The sequence below is a fragment of the Chrysochloris asiatica genome, unplaced genomic scaffold, assembly GCF_000296735.1.
Source record: "Chrysochloris asiatica unplaced genomic scaffold, ChrAsi1.0 scaffold00050, whole genome shotgun sequence".
Taxonomy (NCBI): domain Eukaryota; kingdom Metazoa; phylum Chordata; class Mammalia; order Afrosoricida; family Chrysochloridae; genus Chrysochloris; species Chrysochloris asiatica.
Genome location: NW_006408568.1, coordinates 11,335,631 through 11,345,110, shown reverse-complemented (window position 1 = coordinate 11,345,110; position 9,480 = coordinate 11,335,631).

Sequence of the window (9,480 nt, the reverse complement as noted above, 5' to 3'; positions counted from 1 at the left end):
CCGCTATTGCCAAAATGCTTTCCTCATTCACAAAACAGGGATTTTAAGGAGAGTTGCTATGGACTAGGAATTCTCTTCCCACTGTTCAGGACCTGTAACAAAATGCTTGAGTGGTTCTGAAGTTACTTCTTGGCTCTTACACTGTGGTATCTAAACTTCATATAACTCTATAGTGAAAACTAAAGTTGTTTTAGGTCTCTGAATTTACTTATAATTGTTGTATCTAGAAAGCACTGGGACAGTATTCAGAAAATACATGCTACAATAATATATATTTTTTTTTTCTGTTTCTGAGGAGGGTCCAGGTTTAACCCCAGAGGCACAAGGGTGAAAACAAGGTTCTGGAAGCTATAATGTGGAGGTTGGTCTCAGCTCTGAGGAGCCTCTTCTCACCAGCTGGCTTCAAGCTGCTTGTGGGCTCCTCTCTGCCTCATTTCTGTTGGAGGCTGCTAGCAATTCTTTGTTGTCTGTGTTTTATTTTAGGAAGGGAAAGAACTCAACTCTTTCTCCAGGTGATTTAATTCATTCATTCAGGAAAAAATTTTTTTTTATTGAGTGCTATGCACTATTGCAAGTCTGGGAATATAGTAATGAACAAAAAAAATGAAAATCCCAATTCTCAGGGACTTAGAGTGGAGAGGAGATGGGCCAACAATGAGGTAAGTAAATCTTCAGGGTATTAATAGTAATAAATGCTGTGAAGAAAACTATTCAGAAGGGTAATGAAAATGTCAGTCAGGTAGGGACTTGACCACGGAAGGATGCACTGACATGATTTATGAAGATCAAAGGAAGTGAGGGAATGAGCCATGCAGATATCTGGGGGAAGAACATTCCAGAATAAGCAAGCTCCAGGGCCCTGATAGCAGAACGAGACTGGTGAGCTGCAGAATAGTAAGGTGGCCAGACAGGAGTGAACAAGGGTTAAATAGTCATAGAGATGACACGGTGGAGGCATGATCATCTTTGGCTTTTACTCTGTAAAAGGAGATGTAATCGGAATTTTCAACAGCGGCAGCACTTTTTTGTCTGCTGTTATTGAAAATAGACAACAGGCAGTCAAGATAGAAGAAGAAAGTTATACAACTGCAATAATCTGGGCAAAAGGTGACGGTTGCTTGTACATAAGTAGTGAGAAGTGGTTAAAATATGAACATAAATTCAAGGGAGGCCAATAGTGTACCAGACATGAGAGTAAAAGAGAAGTCATGGGGACAGCAAGGTTCTTGGTCTGAAGAAAACTGGAAAAATGGACTTGTAACATGGAGTCTGGGCCTATATCCTATATAACTCAGATCTGTTGAAGAAGCAATGGGAGTTGGTCTGCACCTCTGGAAGAGAAATAAAAAATGAGACATTGCTAAGATTGTTTGAATCCCTGGTTGCAGTTCATTCCTGAGAGCCAACTACATTTTTGTCCTTGTAATCTGAGATACTTGACTGTCCTGTCATTAAATTGACCTTATTGCTTAACTTGCTAGGATTGTTTCTGTTACCTCCAAGCAAATTACAGATTCTAAAGTATGGATTTATGAATTAGGGTACAAGCCATGATGTTTCCCCATCCTGGATCAGGACATTGGAGGTTTCTGTCCAGTATCATTTGTCATCTTTTGAGACTTAAACCATCTGCCACCAAAAGCAAGAACATTTAGGGTAGTTGGTGGCAACATATCGGAAATTGTTATTTGATTTAATAATTGTCATTTTTGTTGTCAAGTACCCTGGAGTTGATTCCAATTCACAGAGACCCCATGCACAACAGAACAAAACAAAACACTATCCAGTCCTACACCATCCTTACAATTGTTTGAGTCCATTGTTGCTGCAATGTGTCAATCCATCTCATTGAGGGTCTTCCTCTTTTTTGCTAATCCTCCACTTTAGCAAGCATGATGTCTTTTCTCCAGGGATTGGTACTTCCTGACAACATAAGCCAGACATTGTCCAAAGTACAAGAGATGAAGTCTTGCCATCCTCGATTCTAAGGAACATTCTGACTGTAATTTTTCCAAGACAGATTTGCTTGTTCTGCTACCAGTCCATGGTACTTTCAATGTTCTTCATCAATTACCATAATTCAAATGCAGCAATTCTTAGAGATGGTTGGTCTTCTTCCTTATTCACTGTCCAGCTTTTACATGCATATGAGATGACTGAAAATGCCATGGCTTAAGTCAGGTGCACTTTAGTTCTCAAAGTGAGGATTTCTGTTTTCTTTATATTAAGGTGCAATCCATATTGAAGGCTATAATCTTTGACCTTCATCAGTAAATATTTTTAAATCTTCATTGCTTTCAGCAAGCAAGGTTGTGTCATCTGCATATTGCAGGTTGTTAATAAGTCTTCCTTCAATCATGATGCTAAATTCTTCTTCATATAATTTCATTTCTCGGATTATTTGCTCAACATACAGATTGTGTAAATTTGGTGAAAAGATATTAATTCTGGTGCTCACCTTTCCTGATTTTGAACTATTCAGTATCACCTTGTTTTGTTCCAACAACTGCTTCTTGGTCTCTGTACAGGTTCCTCATGAGCACAATTAAAGGTTCTGGAAGATTCATTCTTTGCAATGCTATCCGCTATCCCTAGTTTGCCATGATTCACACAGTCCAAAATCTTTACGTGGTCAATAAAATGCAAGTAAACATCTTTCTGGTATGCTTTGCGTGTTAGCAAAGATCCATCTGAATTCAGCAGTGTTACCCCTCATTTCACGTCCTTTTTTGAATCCGGCTTGAATTTTGGGAACTTCATGTTGATGTACTGTGGCAACCATTTTTTAATTGTCTTCAGCAAAATTGTACTTGCAAGTGATATTAATGAATTTGTTCAATGATTTCCACATTCTATTGGCATGCCTTTCTTTGGAATGGGCACAAATATGGATCTCTTCTAATTGATTGGCCAGGTAGCTGTCTTCCAAATTTCTTGGCATAGATGAGTGAGCCCCTCAGCTGCCAAATCTGTTCACAAGATGGTGGACCTGTGTTTGGCCAGCCATTCACCAGTCAATCTTCCTCTCTCACTGTCCCTACATGGCCTCTCCTCCCAGCAAGCACTCCATCCACCTCTCTAACCTTTCTTCTTTCTTCACTCTAAAGTTCAGATAGCCAGAATTTTCATCTGTGTTCATTTTTTTTGGGGAGGTCTCTCATATCTTTGTTGTACAGTCTCCGTGTAACGCATCTGCCTAGTCCACCATCTTGTAGAATCTCAACTCTGACCTCCATTTTGCTCTTCCATTTCTTTCCCGTCTTTTTAATGACCTTTGGCTTTCTTCATGTAAGATGTTCTTAATGTCATCCCACAACTCTTCTTGTCTTTGGTCATTTGTGTCTAATGCATCAAATCTGTTCTTGAGATGGTCTCTAAGTTTAGGTTGGTTATATTTAAGGTCATATTTTGGCTCTCATGGACTTGTTTTAAATTTTACCTTCAGCTTGAACTTGTGTATGTACAGCTGATGGTCTGTTCCACAGTCTGTTCATGGCCTTGTTTTGGCTGATAATGAACTTCTCTATCATCTCTTCCCCCATATGTAGTCAATTTTATTCCTGTGTATTCCATTTGGTGAGGTCCTGGTGTAATGTAATGTCATTGTTTATGTTGCCAAAAAAGTTATTGAAAAGTAAGTCAAGTTGTTGGTCTTGCAAAATTCTCTCATGCTATCTCTAGCATCATTTTTATCACCAAGGCCATATTTCCCACTACTGATTTTTTATCTTTAATTCCAGCTTTCACATTCCAATCACTAGTAACTATCAATGCATCTTAATAGCATGTTTGATCAATTTCAGCCTGAAGACTGTGGTAGAATTCTTCAGTTTCATCATTTTTGGCTTTAGTGGTAGGTGCAAAAATTTTAAATAGCAGTATTAACTGATCTTCCTTGTATGCGTATAGACAGCATTGTATTTCATGATAGATCTTAAAATGCTCTTTTTGGCAATGAGTGTGGCAATATTCTCTTCAATTTGTTATTCCTGGCATTCTAAACCATGATTGAACGATTCAAAATGGCCATATCAGTCCATTTCAGCTCATAAAAGCTTAGGATATCCATTCTTATGCATTACATTTTTTACAACATTCAATTTCCCTAGATTCATAGTTTGGACATTCCACATTCCGATTATTAATAGGTGTTTCTTCTTATTGAGTTGTGCCCTGTGGTGCCTTGATGCAGCTTTTCTATCCAAAGTCTAACTTCCCACCAAGTAATAAGCAAATAAGGTATAAAGGACTCTGAGGTGAGGCTGGGATGAGTTAGTTTTGCCCTCCAGGTCAGTTTAAAAGGAGCCATCTCAGAAGCAGAGACAGGAGATCTCAGGAACATCAAGAAGGAATAGCATGAGTGGAGCATGAGACATGAAGAGGTGACAGCAAGAGATGCCTGCAGATGTGACAGCAGAGCTGGTGACATGGAGAGACAGAATAGCTTCCAGCTTTAGACCTGTGGACTGAGTAAAGCCGAGTGCCTACAGGCAGGAGACTGACTTGAATAATGTGTCCTTTGGGCATTCACAGTGTGGCTGAAAGAGCTTTGTATCACTTGCGGGAGCAGGGCAGAGGCCAAGGCACCATATGCCTGAGGGGGTCAAAGACAAGAGTGAGGCTTGCCTGCAGTATGGCAGACAAGAGGTGTTTCTGCCTGGAGAACTGCTGCATCCTGAGTTGGTTTGGATCCTGATTTGTACCCAGTTCTTTTCCCTAATAAACCCCATAATCATGACTATTGTTATGAGTTCTGTGTGGCCATTGCAATGGATTATGGAACCCAGATGTGAAGCAGAGAGTGCTGTGGGAAGAATGGTTGGTGCCAGAATAGGATAAAGAAGGTTGTAGGGTGGAAGCATGTCTGGCTTCAACTTCATAGGAATCAGCCTTGGGGTGATTTTTAGTTTGATTCTCTTTCCCCCTTGTTAAGCTAGGGGAAGTCAGGCATGGTCTTTACATTGTTTTTGCATGCTCCATCAGTAAGTGAAGGTCCCAAAAACTATGTTCTATCATGTTATTAAGGTAATTTCTACTTTAAGAGGCAATATTTCCCAACTCATATTTTGAGTGAACTCCAACCTGAGAGGCTCACCTTCTGGCCTTCTATCAGACAATGTTCTGCTGCTGTACATAAGCAATGACTAACCACTCAGAAGTGGTCTGCCTCACCTTCTTCCTAGTCTGTTTTGATCTGGAAGCACTACTGAAATCTGTCCACCATGGGTGACCCTGCTGGTATTTAAAATACCGGTGGCATAGCTTTCAGAATCACAGCAACTCACAAACCATCACAGTATGACAAACTGACAGACGAGTGGCGGCTTATTTAATCAAGTTAATTATTATTAATCCACTACGAAGTTTTATGAGAGAAAGATATGCTCTAGATATCTTAAACATTGGTATGAAAAAAAAAGGACATGTTGGTAACCTTTTTTTGGAGAAACCTTTTCTAGCTTAAGCCATTGAATCAAAGAATTGAGAGCTGTATAGTTGACCTATAGCTGTATCCCACGCTGTTTCTTAAAAACTATGGTTCCCTGACTATTGAAATAAGGTATAAGATCCAATCCCAGGGCCATTCCACAGCACCTCCCATGAAGAGATGTGATAATGTCTCCACCTTACGTATTGTGTGTCTACATGGGCTGGTGGGTATATTGCAAAGTAAGCAGCCTCATTATTCCAGTTCAGAGATTGTGCCAAAGTACTGTGAATCCGAGCCCTTGTAGTGTCCTTTATAGACTGAGGTATTCAAAGCGTATGACTTCACAAGATTTCTGGCACTAGAAAATGTGTTAATGGGAAGGTGGGTGGAATGGACACACATGGAGTGTGGAATGGAACCACAGGGAGGAAGCTGTTGTTACAGAGAAGGGATTGCAATCATTGAGGTGAAGCAAAGTGTATGATTTGCTGAATATAAGACTGATGATCTTGTCTGCAAACCTTCACTCAACTCACAATAAAAAGTAAAAAAAGGTGTTAGTAAACAGAGTCCCCACCCAAAGAAGAAATTGATAGTTAAGGTTTTAAAGGAGTCTTATCACCATGAAAATTCTAAACTTGGCAACAAGGCCATAGGACCAAATGCTGGTCATTCTACAAAAATTTGTTGAGTGTCTACTATGTGCTTATTTATCCCAGCTGCAATAAAAACAAAATTGACTGGGAATAAAAACAAAATTCCTGCCTTCACTGAATTTACCTATCGGTGCCAGCAATAATAGGAATAGTGAAAGAGATATAGTTCACCCTTCAATCTCAAGTGTGGTGAGTCAGTTCCTACTCATAGTGATCCTGTATAGGTTTTCTAAGGCTGTAAGTCTTTGTAGGAGCAGGAAGCTTCATCTTTCTCCCAGGGAGTGGCTAGTGGGACAGCCAACATTGTGGTTTGCAGTCCAGTACTTGTGGCACAGTAGGATAAGCATGTGACCACAAGGTCAGTTTGAACTGTAAGGTTGATGGTTCAAACTCACCAACTGTTCCTCATAAACCCTATATTGGGTAACTATAAATTGGATTGAGATGATGATACGTAACAACAACTTACCCTACAGAGTTACCACGCTCCCAAGTTCTCTCAATATAGCCCCTAAAAGATCCTGGACGAAGGAAATTCTCCCAGTAAAGCAGGTCCTTGAGACAACTAGATTGCCTGGCCCAGGAACTCACTATACTGCCAGAGAATTTAGTAAACACATGGATATTCATTGAATTATCTGGTCCTGGTGTAGGGCTGGATAAACACTGGACTGTGAACCACAAGGTTGGCTGTTAAAATCCACCAACTGTTCCTCGGAAACCCTATACAGGGTCACTATGAGTTGGAATCGACTCAACAGCACTTAACAACAAGGATATCACTTGAGGAACCTGGGTGTAGCACTGTTGGGTATGAACTGGGCTGCTAACCACAAGGTCAGCAGTTCAAATCCACTAGCCACTCCTCAGAAACTCTATATGGGGTTGCTATGAGTTGGAACCAACTCAACGGTATTTAACAAGAATAACATCCTCACTTACGGATGGAGTCCTGGATGTTGTAGGATAAGCACTGGATTGCTAACTTTAAGGTCAGCTGTTCAAATTCATCAGTCACTCCATGGAGAAAGGGAAGACTTTCTGCTTCTGTAATGATTTATAGCCTTGGAAACCCTGTACAGGGTTGCTGAGTTGGAATTAACTCGGTAGCAGTGGGTTTGATTTGGTCTGGTATCATTTAAGGAAGGAACCCTTGTTGCACAGTGGTTAAGTGCTTGGCTGCGAACTAAAAGGTTGGTGGTTCAAACCCACCCAGTGGGTCTGCAGAAGATAAACGTGGTGTTCTGCTTCCATGAAAACCCAATGACAGTTCTACTGTCACATGGAGTCACTGAGTTGGAAATGGACTCAATAGCACCCAACAACAACAATCACTTATGACACATTTTGTGCTTAGACTGTTGGTCAATGATTTCCCTTTCCTTCTTTTCTAAATGGAATTATGAGGAGTCCTGTCAGGAACTCTCTGGACCAAAGTGGAGACAGGAACAGAAAAACTAAACAACTTGGACTTGAACGACAGAGGCTCCAGGTCATTGCCTCCACATGCAGGATCTGAACATGACATTGAGTTCTCACACACACTGGGAAAACAATTGCATTTACATTTATAACTGAACCATAAATTTGTGGTTGTTAAGTGCTGTTGCCCTTTGGGTATTTTTTAGCAGTGCTTTAAGGAGCTCTGGTAGCATAGTGGTTACGAATCGGGCTGCTAATCTCAAGGTTGGAAGTTGGAAACTACCAGCTGTTCCGCGGGAGAAAGATGAGGTTTTCTGCTCCTGTAAAGATTTTCAGCCTTGGAAACCTTGTGCAGGGTCACTATGAGTCAGAACTTACTTGACGGTACTTAACAACAAGTGCTGTTGCATCAGTTCTGATTCATAGTGACCCTATATAGGAGCTTCTAAAAGTCTTTTTTGGGAGAAGAAAGCTGGTGGGCTGGAACCACCAATTTTGAGGTTCACAGTTCAGTGCTTATCCTATGGAGTCATTGTGCTCTCACAGGAGGAATAAATTTGGATGTAGGGAAAATAGTGTTTGTATGTTCTCAGCCACCAAAGGTTAGAATATAGTAGACAACTATTGTTTGTTTTCATTACTTCATTTCCAGGACTCACCCCTCTCCCGGTCACCATTCTACTTGGTTTTAGTGGGAACTGTCATATTCCTAAAATGTGACCCCATGTCTCTGGCTAATATTGTCTAAGGATGGGCACCAGACTTAAGCTAGGTAAATCAGTACGGTCCATAGGAATTTCAAAGAAAGAATACGCCCAATTTTCAAGCAAGCACGTGATAAGTATAGAGGGGATGGGGGTGGGCATCAACACTAGTAAGGTCTGCTCACCATGGAATAGAAAGCCATTCAAGATCAGAAGGACCACATTTACCTAAGGAAAACGTGCAAAAGGGTTGGGAAGGAGTGTGGAATGGAAAGAAAAATCACATGGAAGAATTGGGACAATTGTTGTTACAAGGAGGGGATTACAGTCATTGAAATGAAACAAAATGTATGATTTCTTGACTGTAAAACTGATGATCTGCTCTGTAAACCTTCACTCAATTCATAATAAAAAGTTTCAAAAAAAATTTTAAAAACAAGGAGAGAATATGTAACTTCTCAGAGTTTGTATTTGTCTCATCTAAAAGTTGGAACCTATCAACAATCATGTTTACTGACATATGGTTTGGGAACCAGAGAGATGATCTGTAGCAAGAAAAAAGTGACAAAACAGACCAGGGGGACAAGGAGAACAGAATTCTTGTGCTTGAAACCCTGATTATGTAGTGGACACCAAAGCTCAATACACTTCTAATGAATTAGCTTAGTATCTTAACATAAGAGATAATTTCCAAACTTGTTAATCAAAGGGCTAACTAATTAAAACATTAATTGAAAAACTTTCAAATTCCATTTAGTGACAATTTAGTAAGTGCTGAGTTCAGAGATGGGTAGGGTTGTTCTGGGCTAGCTTAGAGGAAGCACAGCTTTAAGTGAGCCTTAAAGAGTAAGGGACAGTTTAAGAGGCGAAGGGGAGGGGCAGTCTGGACCTGAACACTGTGTGAGCAGAGGTGGGGTAAAGTGGGTTCAGGAAGCAGTAAACTACCCTGGTTGACACAAACAGGACTGTGAGAAAGACAATGGCAAGTTGGTTAGGCCAGGCCAGATATAGGATGTGCCCCACCTCCCCCAAATTGGACAAATATTTTATTTGATCCTATACATTTTGAGAAACCACTGAATACTTTTCAGTAGGAAACTACTGTACTGAATGTGGTCTGAGAACAACTGTCCTTGAAAAATGAGTTGAGGGAAGGAAACCTGGTCAGATACACATTAAGAAGACATCAGGACAAAGCACTGAGGTGGAGAGGGATGGGTTGTGGTGGGGGAGGGTGTGGGGGGTGTCAGAGGACAAGAGTTCCCTG